Source organism: Rhipicephalus sanguineus, chromosome 2 (assembly GCF_013339695.2).
Source record: "Rhipicephalus sanguineus isolate Rsan-2018 chromosome 2, BIME_Rsan_1.4, whole genome shotgun sequence".
NCBI classification, from domain to species: domain Eukaryota; kingdom Metazoa; phylum Arthropoda; class Arachnida; order Ixodida; family Ixodidae; genus Rhipicephalus; species Rhipicephalus sanguineus.
The window spans coordinates 162643143-162658870 of NC_051177.1; positions in this window are offsets into that span (position 1 = coordinate 162643143).

A 15728-nucleotide genomic window follows, 5' to 3' on the forward strand; every position below is an offset into this window, starting at 1 on the left:
CATTAACCTCTTTTGCATTAGTCTTATTTATTTATTTATTTATTTATTTATTTATTTATTTATTTATTTATTTATTTATTTATTTATTTATTTAACATACCTTACAGGCTCTCGTTAGAGCATAGGGTAAGGGGGGCTTACAGAAAAAAGAAAGAAAAGTGAGAACGTATACAGTTCAAATATACAAAATAAATGCACCATAACAGCGACACTAATAACAGTAATAGAACATTGAATACAAGGAAAATACAGTCTTATTTACAGTCAGTTACCAGGAATGCAAGCTTCGAGTAGGGATTTGTCTCTTTATTCTCTCGACACAGATCTCTAGCTAATAAAAAACGTGTGTTCAGTAAAATAAAAATGAAATAACTGAGTTTACTTAAAAAGGGCATTTACAGGAGATAGCCGTATAACAGCTTTTGAGAGCGTTAGAGCGCAATGCCAGACATTCACAAGAAGGAGATATAAAAGATTGAGTCTGTGTCTCTTTTTTCTTTTTAAAATTCTGGTCTTGCGCTTTAATTTTTACAAAAGTTATGCACCATCTCGCCGGATTTCAAATTTTGTTAAGGTGTATACAATATTGCTCTGTCCGTGGCTCGTACCTTTTGGCCTAATATGTTCACACAAAAGGAGAAAATGCGCATTTGTAAACTCCTTGGTACTACCACAAAGGAAAACGGAAGGCTCATGGCAGTTATTAAGGCGAAAGCTTTAGATATCTCATCAAACTCGAAATGTGACCGTCGACATCGGGGACAAGTGGTGCGAAAAGCATAGTTGATCCCTCCGTCATAGGAAACGATATTACATGAAAGTAAAACGTGTCCTTACAGTAGTAGTTGAATCTTTACTGTAAATTGATATAAGATAGCGTGTACAATTCATATTGGTGTTTGGCAGCAATAACACCGTTAAACGTGGATGCACCAACGTTGACGCTTGGTGGTACAGCTTTATCCCGACGACTAACGTCCATGATAATGATTAAACAGGCTCTTGTGGTAGCTGTAGTAGTTAACGGAGAGAGCGTAACCAGAAAAAAGCGGGGTGACAATTAGCAGAGCGTCGCTGATTGCACGCAGAACTTGGACAAACTTCGCTATGCCGCGGTATGTTTTTTTTTTTTTGATCACCACAGCCGAACCAAAGGAAAACGCAACGCGCGTCGTGTCTCCCCTGCAGCCCGGCTGCGATTTCTTTTTCGGGGGAAGCGTAAGCGGTGAACGCGGTGTTACAGCTAGGCGAGACACGCGCGCGTCGCAGAGCTATTTTTGGAGGCCGACGCTTCAGCGACGCTTGAGCTAGGGTCGCAACCTCGCGATGTGTTAAGGTGTTGTGGGTGTTGTAAAATTGTACATCTCCTACTGGAAATGCGCCGAATGGGACGAACGCTTATCAAAGACGCGTTGCAAGAGCTAATCGCGGAGGCCACGGGCATGATGTATTACTTAACTTTAACGCTCCCAGAGGGCGACACAATGCCCTGTGCTAGGGAAGTGTGAGATATAAAAGGCGTTTTTATAAAACGTCCAGAGTGTGTGACCGTGGTGCAGTGGATAGCGTGCCCGGCATATGTTGCCGCGGGTCGAGAGGTGGGTTCATCTGCCGTTGACAGATCTTTTTTATGTGTCCTCGGAGTTGCCACCCCGGAGTTGAGGGCGCGGCAAGCGACGGCTCAGCGGCAAAAACGCCCAGCGGTCCCGGAGCTGAGGGTCAAGCGACAACGCCGACAAGCTACCCCGGAGTTGAAGGTGCGGGAAGCAACGGCCACGCGACAACAAGCTACATTGTATATAACTGTACACCACATTTTCACTCATTTACATGCGTGAGTGGGCGATGTCACGGTTGATTTACGGTTACACCGAACTATCCCACTGCTTCGCTACTCATCATCATTAACTTCCTGGAGATGCGGTCATATTTTTCTTTGCCAACTTATCATACGCATTTTTCGAGGTCATTTCCGTGACTGAAATATGTCACTGAAGTCTTGGTGAACCATCGCATAAAACAAGTTCCTGTTAAAATCATCATCGCGTCATGACGTCACCATATGCCGTCATAATGACGTCACAGATTCCCAACATTTCTGACATCATCCTGACGTGACGAATCCTGGCGTGTCGTCATTCTTGGGCGGCGAACAAAGCCGGAGACCGCGCGAACTCAAGGGAAGAAAATAAAGACGGCGCTTCGCAGTGCCACGTTAAGCCACGGCTCGTGTTCTCTGCTGGCGGCGATTATGGTTAAGCCCTGTCGGTTCCTTCGCTCCTGTGGCATGAGCCTGCACCGTCATCACATGACGTCATAGCTTGGTCGAAGGTGAGCTGATCAGGGTGTCAATGCAAAACCAGGTGAGATGCCTCCTATCATGGAGGCCGCGCGAACCACGCTATAGGTGCGCAAAGCTCTCGGAGGGTGGCGGGGCAGGGTTAATATACCTTGGGAGCCTATATGACCGGCCGGTCATGTAAGTCCTTAATACATCGACGGAGGAGAAAAAGAAGATTCCTTTCGCCTTCCAGTCGTCTTAGGTGAACGCACAAGTAACGGTGTGAGTTTTTTATACCCAATTACACTAAAAAGCAAGAAACTGCTCGTAAATGTTCTCAGATATGTGAATGAAAGCCCGACGCTAGGAATGTCTTTTCTAAAGTGGTTTCTGCGGCCCTTTTCTCGGAGGTGAGCAAGCGACTGATCGTTTGTCTTCCTTCCGAGTGTGGTGAACTGACCCTGGATGCACTCCGACGCAAACCTGGCATTTCCTGGAGATGACATCATAGAAAGGGGCCAATTCCCGATAGTCTGAAGCCATAACAAAGTCCGGAAACTCGTAAGACAGTTAACGGATCACCACGCGATCCACGTAACAAAGCGGTGATGTATTCCGCCATTCTTTTGATTTGACGAACAGCCGCGTGATCTATAGACGGTAATAGGTGTCAGCAGAAGCAGCGTAAAATTATTTAATCCGGAAAGGCAACGCGACAGACATTGACAGTACATACAGGATAAAGGAGAAACGAACCGCCTTCGTATTTAGAGTTCCAATTGCGAGCGTCTCTCGCGATGTTAAGCTCTCACCTGCATTACCATGTCGCCCTAGGAATTGCTCTCCTATAGTATTTCGTTAAATGTTAATAGAAATAGTGACTTAGCGTAAGTTTCCAAAATTACTTTTATGTTTGCACTTCTTATTCCGGTTCTTGTGCGCATGTGTTTTTTTTTCTTTCAATTCTGTTGTGCTAATGATGTTTGCAGGTATAGTACCGGCGATTTTCACTTTTGTCACCATTACGCGAACGGATCGCAACTAGCCGCAACTGGCCTGTAGCTATTATGACAATATGCCACATTAAGCCAACCCGCCACGTGTTGCCTGCGAAAAATTAATTCGGAATCGCATATTAGCGTGCGCCATTTAATGTGCCAATGTCAGGTCACGAAAACAGCTGACGAGAATTTCGCAAGCGCTATCGACGAATTTTTGCGTTCAGGGTGCCATGAGCGATGTAGCGCAGACATTTAGTCTTGAATTTTTTTTAGGGGCGAAGCTCCTTAAGGCGGCACCCGTTCGTCCCTCGTAGTTGTCGTAGTCGTAGTGCGTAACCAGTCGTAACGCTAGTACCAGATCTTGACCTCCAAGGTGGTGCCGGTGGGAGATTTTTCCTGTGCGTTGTTGAACAATAAAAAATTCGCAGCGTGCGCGTAACTAAAAGCCGAATTCTTCTGTCTCTCATTCCCCATTAGCAGCCATTGGCATGTTCCAGTAGGAAACGTTAGTAGAAGTAGAAGTGTAAGTGTTAGCTAAAAGCCGACTTCTTCTGTGTCTCATTCCCATTAGCAGCCATTGTTTACCTCCAAGGTAGTGCCTAGTGAGATTTCTCCTGTGCGTGATTAAACAATAAAAATTTTGTTCAAAACGCCGTTGATTGATGAAATAAACCAACGAAAGACGCCAGATGTTTTCTAAAAGCAAAACGAAAGAACGCCAGATGTTTCTAAAGCAAAACGAAAAGACGCCAGCTGCTTAACGAAACACGCCAGATTTTTTCTAAAGCAATGGTTTTCTAAACAATGAAAATTCACAGCGTACATGTAAAATTAAAGTGAGCTGCAAGTCGTCACAACTCATCGAACCTTTAGTATAAACGCGCCCGATCTCACGTCGGTGATGATGTACTGGGCAGAATTCACAGAAGATTCACGGTTTACCGATGAACCTCCGCAGCTTCGCCCACTCATAATCATTCACTCCGTGGATATGCTGTGATTTTTTTTTCAGGAGCCGTATTGAAGATTATTGGAGAAGGAGCAGAATCTCGATTGATGCATGTCATCTGTGTCATCACATATGCATAGTCGTTGCCGTATTACCTTTAAAGGTCGATTTCATGTGACGTCATGGATGCAGCGCCTCGCCGCTCCAGTACCCAACGATCGCTGACACGGCGACATCAGGCCACAGTAGCACGCAGTCCTCACCTTGAGCTTACCGGTGCCAGTGTTTCAGGAGATTATAGGAGTGATCACTGCGATCTCGGCAAAAGAAACAGCTGTGGCACTTGATGTTCAGCACTTGCTCTTACAGTATATCATCGCTACCGTATTCTCGCCTGTCGCAAAAAAAGAGGAAGTCACTATGCTCGAGTTCAGCACAGTGCTCAGAAATGTTTATGAGGACGCTAATAGCCCCCAAGCCTATATAAACGGACGGCGCATAACAGCCAAAGTTACGCCCCACTCACCTTACCCCATCCCATCTCATCCCCCATTCTTTCGATGTTAAAATTTGCTGTCTAGGGTATATTTATCACACGACATACCAGGAAAACATACGTACGTTATTTTGCAGATCTGCTATAATTTGACTGAACTATTCGCAGTAAATCTTCAAAAAGGAAGATAACGAGAACATAAAAGTGTCATTCGATGTAAAATGTTTGCAAATACACAGATGCAATGAACATATTCTATGCGTGCTCACGCTATTTTCACGACACCGTCGTAGCCTTCACATACGCCGATGTTGAGCAAGCCCCCGAAAATGTTCTGTGCAAGAGCCACTGATATTCGCAGCACAATTGGAATTGCAAAGCACCTTGCATTCCTTATATCTGAAAAAAGGTCCCCATACAGGCATATGGAAAGTCAGAAACGACAGAAACTAAGGAAACTTATTTTAAAAGCCGACGTTCGCCTCCTTAGGAAAATGTGGGTCTTGTTTCAAGGATATTTGGACAGGGTTGCGAGAATGCAATTCGCGCCTGAAAGTGCTGTAGAGAAACCGCAAAAAAAAAAAGAGCGCCACAGGCGCTTTCTCTGGCATGCGACCTGTTTTCAACAAATATGCTAATACGGATGGCGACAACGGCAGTGAAGCCGGCAGTGAAGCCGGCAGTGAAAGAGCCGCTGTGGAAACAATACTGCGGTAAATGATTAGTAGATGTCACACAGAACACAAACCAATATCAAGAATTTCTATAGGAGAGAAACACGGAAAAAGGGTCAATGTTTTCAGCATCTGCAGTGCACTTTGTTATTGTCTACTCGCATTCACGCTAACAAATAAACCTATGTGACTGATCCTCTGTCTATTAGGCCATGGCGATAACTATAAACTGGGCATGTTGGTATAGCTTCATAATGAAAAAAAAACGCTACCTGAAAGGAGACTAGGACGGACCGCTTACTAGGGGCAAATGAAAAACTTTCGTTGGGAAATCAGAGTCTGAATTTGTTTTTTTTTCTCTTCTTCTTGACGTCACATGACTAAGCGCATTTCTTGATATTCAACGGTTTCCCGCCCACATTCTTGTTGAATGCAATCGTTCATTCTTGCTGTCATTCGTAGATTAATACTGTTTTTAGGTAATAATGGAGTTTGTTGTGACGTAAATTCATGCCATGCAAATATAAGAACGTTCTTTCCCCACAAAAAATTTTCATTTGCTAGTAAGCGATCCGTCCCTGATCATGTAGATGATGTTATAGGGTGAATACGAACCAAGCTAACGCTAATGTCGAGCATACACTGCTGTGTATACACAATATTGCGGTCAGCGTTACCTTCGTTCAAAGAGTGACTCTGCCGAATAAGCAGCGTTGAAGCAGCAGTTGCCTGTCTTAACAATATGTTGAATGAAACTGTCGGATTCGGACAAAAATGTCGAAGATTGCTCAATTGTCACACAGGGCTATACACGAGCAAAGAGTGCCAATAGGACCCTACTCTAATATCCTCTGTAAGCGATATATGTTGCGTGCATGTACAAAGGAGACGAAACATCTGACTGTAGCCTTCCATCAGTCGTGATGTACAATAGAGTTAATTTTGCCAAATTATTAATAAGGCCTTCACCGGGTAAACTCAATTTTTTAACTCATCGCCGTACAAAAGGGAGATCTCGGAGATGAAACGAATATTGGGAATTGACGCATACACGAGCAAACGCTTAGAAATCGGCCAAACCACTAATACCGGCCGCTGATTGGACATTGCAATGCTTTTCGCTTCCAACTTAATTCGATTTTCGAAAAGCCTAGTTAAAACACTTGAACTGTAATTGACGGACACTGGAATGGAAGTAGATAATAATAACTAATCAAATGTAGATAAAGATCATCAGCCTAACAAACACGATTAATGGCTGTGGCAACTACAGGTACATCACATGAGTACGTCAGTCGTTTAGCTTCCTCCCAAATTCCTTAATATGTAGGCCTATTTATGCATACGATGCTGAAGCAATTTGTGTCAACAAAATGGCGTGCGCATGATCAACTTGAAGGCTCTGTGATCGACATCTCTTCAGTATCTTTACGAAACGCTCATAAACAAAGGGCACATTGATGGACGAAAATCAAAGGCTTGGGGACTCGCAAGGTTATTTATTTTTTTCTCTCTTTTGAGTGTGCAGAGCAGATTACAGAAACCACTAAGTAATTACGGGAGTGATTAACAATTGAGCGCAGTTCGCACTATGTCGCACAATGCATGGCACAGGGAAACACGGATCCGTCGCCACTCGTACTCCCCGTCGACCGACAGGTCTAGCTTCGAGATGCGCGGCTTCCTCCTCGGGAGTACGCAGTCAGGCTATGCACTATAGAACGGAGGTTGCGCGCGATGTCTCCTTCGGTGGGTGTGGCTTAGCTACTGCGCATGCGCGGCTCTGCCAGGTGGTGCGGTATCAGGTCGCTAGGCGACGCGATGCTTGCTTCCTCTTTCTTTCTATGTTTTTATCTTTTTTCCTCTCTCTGCTTATTTCTCCCTATTTCGTTGATGTTGCCTCTGTCTCTGTTTTTCTGCAATTCTGTGGCTCCATTTCTCTCTCTCTCTCTCATTATTTCTTTGCTACGCTTTACTCCCCCTAACCATCACATCTCTCTTCCTAACGCTCACTTCCTTTTCCCTCCTCCTTGCTACACTATACTATACAAGGTTATGCTATACTCTACTAGCGTGTCTGGATAGCCGAGTGATTAGGACACTTGCTTTCCGATCGGTAGCACGCTGGTTCGAATCCCGCCTTGTGAAGAATTTTTTTGTGTGCAACAATTTTTCTCTTTCTTTCTCTTTATATATTTTTTTCCGACTCTGTGTTTGCTTCTCCCTCTTTCTTTCCCTCTTTCTCTCAGTACTCGTTCTCAGGTAGCCGCACAGTGGCACATACCCGTTAAGATGATATTTTTCTGCGATCGACTCGCAACGAACGATTTGCTTAACGGCTGCACGGTTAAAAAAACCTGCATCAACACACAGATGCCTGAGTCGCATTTACATTCAAAGATAATCGGGCTGTATTTGCGTGTATAATGCTCGGTATTGTAAACTGCATTGAAGGTTAATAGACGAAGGAAACAAATTAGGGTACCGCGGCCTCTCGAAATATTGCTGCGTTTTTGTGTTTATTTTAATAAAAATGGCCAGTATAAAAGCTGAACGATCTTACTTCAGGGTGAATCGACAGCGACAATGGTTCCTCGTTTAAAACTAGGGCTTTTTGAGGTATATTCTAGACAGTGCAATGACCTTAACATTTCTTGGCAGACATACGGTTGATTCCTGTCTCGCGTGGCATGCACTTACTTTTTGGTAGTGTGCCTTGCCGAGGTTTATGGATTAATTAGCGCAACGTTAGTTAACGAACTTTAAAATTTCAGACTAAAGCCCGTTCGCGTACGCACGTAAAGTGGCGCCAAGAAAAAGAATCCACAACGGCATACGGTATTTTAATGAATGCCGCAGCCCGAATTTACATCGTAAAATTTCCGCACAGTTAATTTATTTTGTTTTACAAGGCAGCGGGGTGACGTATTTATGACGCAGAAAAACGTTAATGTTGTGTCGATAAATAGAAAACCGATAGCTGTGACGCACTGCATATGTACTTGATGATGTAGCAAGGTTAATTAAATTGCACTGCCATTTCTTGTGCACATTAACTGATGCCGCAATAATGAACGTGGACGCGCATGAGAAATAAGGTAATGTACTAACAAGCTCGCTTTAAAGTTGTTCAGCTTCTCTACAGTACTTCAGTATAGCCAATAGGACTGCAAAGGCGCCATAGCGGCATCATAATCAATTTTCATGGCGAAATTGTGGCAGTGCCGTCCTAAAGCAAGATCACGTTTTTAGAGCAATATTATGAAGACGTTTGTCGTCGCGTAAACTTTTTACGCGTGTGGTGTTCACAGAAGGACTTTCTTGCGTTGATATTTCGACGCGTTAATACTGCTCAGCACATGTTGCGGATGCCTATTAGGACACATGTAAAGTAACCGGTTGCTCGTACCAGGTTAACCTACCTGCTTTTTCTTTTCATCTATTTCCCTCTCTATATCTATCTCTTATTTTTTTAATAAAAAACAACAGACAGAGCTTACCCTGCTACTCTGCTTTCCTTTGCTCGGCCAATCTTATAAAGGACTCAGGAAAGCATCTTGTCACAATGTTATTTTATTGCCTTGATTGGAACATTAGTTAGCGAGATAGCGACGAACTAACCGGGAACCACCAAAACGTGAAAAAAAATTTTGAGCGCAGTTAGGACAATAGTTAAATGTACATGTAAGCCACTGGAAGAGGCCCCAACGATGGTAGAATATAACTCGAGCGAGTACTCTTTGTTGCGATCGCACTGAGAGATTCACGTCATTTATTTTTATTCGACACAGCTCAACAAAGGCATCCATGAAGTTTTGTTACTACAGCTGAAAATTTTTTCTTGCAGTATACCCAGTCTTTGCGGAAATAACAAAAACAACAGCATATCCACGGAGTGAATGATGATGAGTGGGCGAAGCTGCGGAGGTTCATCGGTAAACCGTGAATCTTCCGTGAATTCTGCCCAGTACATCATCACCGACGTGAGATCGGGCGCGTTTATACTAAAGGTTCGATGAGTTATGACGACTTGCAGCTCACTTTAATTTTACATGTACGCTGTGAATTTTCATTGTTTAGAAAACCATTGCTTTAGAAAACACCTTGCGTCTTTCGTTAAGCAGCTGGCGTCTTTTTCGTTTTGCTTTAGAAACATCTGGCGTTCTTTCGTTTTGTTTTTACAAAACATCTGGCGTCTTTCGTTGGTTTATTTCATCAATCAACGGCGTTTTGAACAAAATTTTTATTGTTTAATCACGCACAGGAGAAATCTCACCAGGCACTACCTTGGAGGTAAACAATGGCTGCTAATGGGAATGAGAGACAGAAGAAGTCGGCTTTTAGCTAACACTTACACTTCTACAGAGACAGAAGAATTCGGCTTTTAGTTAACGCGCACGCTGCGAATTTTTTATTGTTCAACAACGCACAGGAGAAATCTCCCACCGGCACCACCTTGGAGGTCAAAGGGTAAGACTTGTTACTCACTACTACGAGCACGACGAGGGACGAACGGGTGCCGCCATAAGGAGCTTCGCCCCTAAAAGTTAAATACGAGTAAGTAACTAAATAAATCGGCGCTCGGACAGTACGGAGTTGTGACTTACGAAGCTTGGTTCCTCGGCTCAAAAGCGGTGTACTGCGGCTTCTGGCGTCATTTCCCTCGACCGTTCACTCGTGTCATCCGTCTTACTAACTTTTCTTGCTCGACCGTCCTTGCAAGCCATTGAGTTTCTGAAAGCATCAGTGGTGCAGACGTTACCAGAGCTGCTTCCGGTGGCATTCATGTCACAGAAGATCATTACGGTATACTTACACTCTTTTGCGTGTGGTCTCTGTCAGCGAAAAGCCGTCTCTATGGCAGGGGAGAATGTCTAGCGGCGCATAGCATCTCCCTCCATTTGCAGGAGTCGGCAGATGGAGGTTTATATGCAGCAAAAACATCCTAAAAAGCAGCAAAAAGAGCAAGGAACTACAAAGGTTTAATTTCACCCATGTGTACTTTCTGCAAAGCATTCAATGACATTATTATGTGGCTACGCCGGACTTCCAACGCAAAATGCCGACTCCCCGTTCCTCCAGTGTAGTAAAGTTTTTGGCACCTGCTCTCCTTCAGGACTGGGCAGTATCGCGATACAAGAGTATCGCGATAGTATTTCTGAGATACTTTTGAGTATCTGTATTTCTGTATGGAGATACATTTAAAAATGTATTTGTATCTCAGTAGTGAAATACATTTACGATGTATCGCCTGTATTGCGATATTATGCAGGACACGGGTATCTCGTTACATTGTTTTTTTGCGTCGTAAATGAGTTGAGGCGTGTTTCCAATGGGGGAATGGCGTTTTTCTTTGCTTTTTTGTGCCAAGACAAGCTAAGGCGCGCCTCCGGCCACCGACAGATAGGGTGGCGATGGTTTGCCCTCAAGCACAGAATGGTCCACGCGGTAAGGCGCGCGACGCCGCAGACGGCAGAATCGCGGGGGCAGTGTTGTCGGCCTCTGCCGACGAAAGTCGCTGTCTCGCAAAGTCAGTGCAGCACGCCTAATTTTTTTCGGGTGGCAAGCCATTACTTCGCGACACCCCGCGCGGATACCGCCTTGGAACAGCCTTTGCAATGCTTCGCGTGCGTTCAGTTCACAAAGCGGCGGCACTTCCAAAAGAAGTTCCCGTAGTCGCGGCGGAAGCGACTAGAAGATGGCTATCTTTGACGCGCTTTCAGCCACATCTCAAATGTCAGGGTGCGTTCCTAATTGATTACATGCGTGAAACGGTCTTTGTGGTAGCAGGCTCACCCACCGCCGGAGCCGACTTCGCCTGTTGCGGCTTTCTGAAATGGGTGCTGGTAGCGTCGGTGGTGGTGACAGCTTTATGGAAGCCGACAGGGTCAGACGGCTGAGGATTCCGAAGATGGGGACAGGCTTCGGATTCTGAACAGTCAGAACAACCCAAGTGAGGGCGGAAGTGTTGCGGTATCTAGATGACGCGAGAAGAGATATCGCCACGCTGCAGGGCAATCCGGCTATGAATGCGATATTTTTTCACTATAACACGAATTGGTGCTCGCCTTCAGCGGTAGACAGACTTTTTTTCTTTCGTGAGTCTTGTGCTGAGGCTGAACCGACCCTGTTAGAAGACAGCCTATTTGAGAAGCCTATACAGCAACGTTGTCAGCAAAGAAGATCTTCAAAATATATGTGTGCTTTTTCTCAATTCACTGGTGTTCATTATTGATCTGACAAAAATTTGGAGGCACAAAGGAACAAGGACAAGAAATGACAAAGTACAGAGAATTGCCAGAGAATTGTTGGAGGCTTTTTGCATAAATAAGAAGGGTGCCCAATGTGTTAGTGTGCCTTCCTTGAACTTATATCGCAACGAATTGCACTTTTTAGACAAGTTTTGATAACTCAAATTAGGTTGTCATTCTGTTACTGTGATTGTCAATGTGACTCGCGCATGCGCGTGAAGCTACCTGGAATGCAATGTTCTTTCCAATAAAACAGTTGTTAGTTTGGCACCAGTCCTGTCATTTCTTGTCCTTGTTCCTTTGTGCCTCCAAATTTTTGTCAGACCATGCACCAACTAGCCCAAGAACGCGTTTTAGTCATTCATTATTGATTCGAGTGATTTGCTTAAAGTGTGCTATTTTCAGCATAGCTTAGTATGTTCGCCAAGTATGTCGATTTCAGTGTCATCTCCTTGTTACTGTTGCTGTGCAGTAGTGTATTTTTATTGCAATTGATACTTGTAATTGGGTCATTATTACTAATTATGTACTTTTTCCACCCCCCTCCCCTGCAATGTCTTAATGGCGCTGAGGGTACTGTAATAAATAAATAAATGAACTGAAAGTTTCGATGCGCTGTAACTTTAATTACAACATAATGCTGCACTAATAAGTGTCTTCGCCTAGTATGAGCATCCTTGAAATAAAGAAAGTATTCCAGTACCTGTATCGCTGTAACTGTATTCCGAAATACATTTTTCGTCTTATTGCAAAAGTATCTCCGAAATATCCCGTTACGTTAAAGGCAAATGTATCTCAGCATCTGAATTTTAGGCTTCCAGTTCATGTATTTCGATATCTGTATTCCGGAATACTTTTCTGAGTATCTCTGTCCAGCCCTGCTCTCCATGTCACATCCTCGTATTATCGATAATATAAAACAACGGTACTCGATGACTAAAAAACTTTGAGCGCAAATAAACGACGTAGGACCAAGAAAGATACACACACCACAAGCGCTCACTCGCAACTAAATTTTATTGCACGAAAAAACGTACATATATACATACATCACATCGCGCATGTCACAAGGAGTTACAGGCATACAACCCAAGGCACGTGTTCAGTGTCTGTTGATAAAATTGAATTCTTTTTCATGTAAAGGTAGGGACGGTTGGCTAACACATATCGCCGCGTTCTTTATCATGTGATACGCCTCTGAAATTTCTCGCGTGGTTGTTCGAAAGTACCATTATTTTATTTCGTGACCCTCAGCAGGCCACGCGAGAAATTTCGGAGGCGTATCACATCACAAAGAACGCGGCGATATGTGTTAGCCAACCATCACTATCTTTACATGAACGAGAATTCAATTTTATCAACAGACACTGAACTTGCCTTGGGTTGTATGCCTGTAACTCCTTGTGATATGCGCGATGTGATGTATGTATATATGTACGTTCTTTCGTGTAATAAAATTTTGTTGCGAGTGAGCGCTTGTGGTGTGTGTATCTTTCTTGGTCCTACGTCGTTTATTTGCGCTCAAAGTATTTTAAATGCGAAGCATTTCTTAGCGAACTTCTGCGAGTTTGAGCGTATCTATCTATCTATCTATCTATCTATCTATCTATCTATCTATCTATCTATCTATCTATCTATCTATCTATCTATCTATCTATCTATCTATCTATCTATCTATCTATCTATCTATCTATCTATCTAGCCGCCTACGACTTTGTGCTCTCCTGGCCGTTTCGTTAATCGGATGTATACCAAAATTGGTATGGAATAACATGACCGTATTACGAACATAAATGACAGGTCATGACATGAAAATCATGACATGCATGTCATGAACAGCATGACTTACATTCCACGGCCTTGGGGCTCTTGCGGCCATTCCGTTAATTTCATATATACCAAAACTGGTATGACGTGACAAGAGCTCATGGCGAACATAATGACAGGTCGTAACGTGCAAATCATGACACGGATGTCATGAGCGGCATGATTTACATGACACGGTCTCGGGGCGCTCGCGGCCGTTTAAATGAATGAATATATACGAAAACTGGTGTGGCGCGACATTTCGACATGACGAACATAACTGACACGTGGTAATATGAAAATCATGACACGCGTGTCATGCACGTCATGATTTACATGCCACGCTCATGACGCACTCGCGGCCGTTTCGCTAAGTTGATATACACCAAAATTGGTATTGCGCGATGTGACTGTATGAAGAACATGAATAACAGGTGGTAACATGAAAACCATCACATGCATGTCATGTATGTCATGATTTACATGCCACGCTCATGGTGCATTCGCGGCCGTTTCGCTGGCTTGATATACACCAAAATTGGTATTGCACCATGTGACTGTATGAAGAACATGAATAACAGGTGGTTACATGAAAACCATGGCATGCATGTCATGTATGTCATGATTTACATGCCACGCTCATGGTGCATTCGCGGCCGTTTCGCTGGCTTGATATACACCAAAATCGGTATTGGGCAATGTGACTGTATGAAGAACATGAATAACAGGTGGTAACATGAAAACCATGACATGCATGTCATGTATGTCATGATTTACATGCCACGCTCATGGTGCATTCGCGGCCGTTTCGCGGGCTCGATATACACCAAAATTGGTATTGCGCGACGCGACTGTATGAAGAACGTAAATTAGAGGTGGTAACATGAAAATCATTACATGCGTGTCATGTACGACATGATTTACATGGTATGCTCATGGTGCGCTCGCGGCCGTTTTGCTAGATTGATATGCACCAAAATTGGTATTGCGCAATGTGACTGTATCAAGAACATGAATAACAGGTGGTAACATGAAAAACATGACATACATGTCATGATTTACATGCCACGCTCATGGTGCATTCGAGGACGTTTCACTAGCTTGATATACGCCAAAATTGGTATTGCGCGACGCGCCTGTATGACGACCGTAAATGTCAGGTGCTAACATTAAAATCGTGACAGGCAAGTCATGTGCGACATGATTTACATGCCACGCTCATGATGCGCTCGCGGCTGTTTCGCTCGCTTGATATACACCAAAATTGATATTGCGCAACGTGACTGTATGACAAACATATATGACAGGTGATAACTTGAAAATTATGATGTGCATATCATTTACGGCATGATTTACATGCAACGCTCATTGTCCGATCGCGGCCGTTTCGCTAGCTTGATATACACCAAAATTGGCATTGCGTGGCGCGAATGCATGCCGAACGTAAATAACAGGTGGTAACATGAAAACCATGACGTGCATGTCATGTATGGCATGATTTACATGCCACGCTCATGGTGCACTCGCGGCCATTTCGCTCGTTTTGATATACACCAAAAATTGGTATTTGCGATGTGACTGTATGACGAAGATAAATGACAGGTCCTAACATGCGAATTATGTTATGCATGTCATGTACGGTATGATTTACATGACACTGTTATGGTGCGCTTCCGGTCGTTTAGATAACTGGATATATACCAAAATTGGTATTGCATGACAGGAGTGCGTGATGAACATAAATCACCAGTCATGCGGTGTATATACCAGAATATACGTTTCATTGGCATGGTATATACCATATTGTGCATGCACGCGTGCATGGCAAACATGCGATATATGGTGAACTAGATGCCATGGCATGAATAATTCCATTAGGCTCAAAAATAAACAAAGCGATGTATGCAGCTCTTTGCTGGCTGCTTCGCATTACATCGATTCCCACAGTGCGTGGGATCTGCCGGATTTTTTAGTAATGAGGACTAGCCCACTTAGCCATATTGTTACAAGGTAATCGATGTATCACTCTAGGCGGCAATTTCACGTGTCCTGGGCAATTCCGAGCACTTATTTTAGGATTCTTAAGTTTCGCTAACTTCTTTAAATAGGTTATTCAGAACAGAACGCTGCACAGGCTTGACCTGGTCCGAAAGGCTGGTGCGCCGCCCGGTTCACTGGGCGCGTTTTGGCCCGTTAGGTAACCTCTGCAGCTGGCTGTGGCCGGGCGGCGGTTTCGAACAACCAGCTTGGTCAGGGCGCCGGCTTCAATA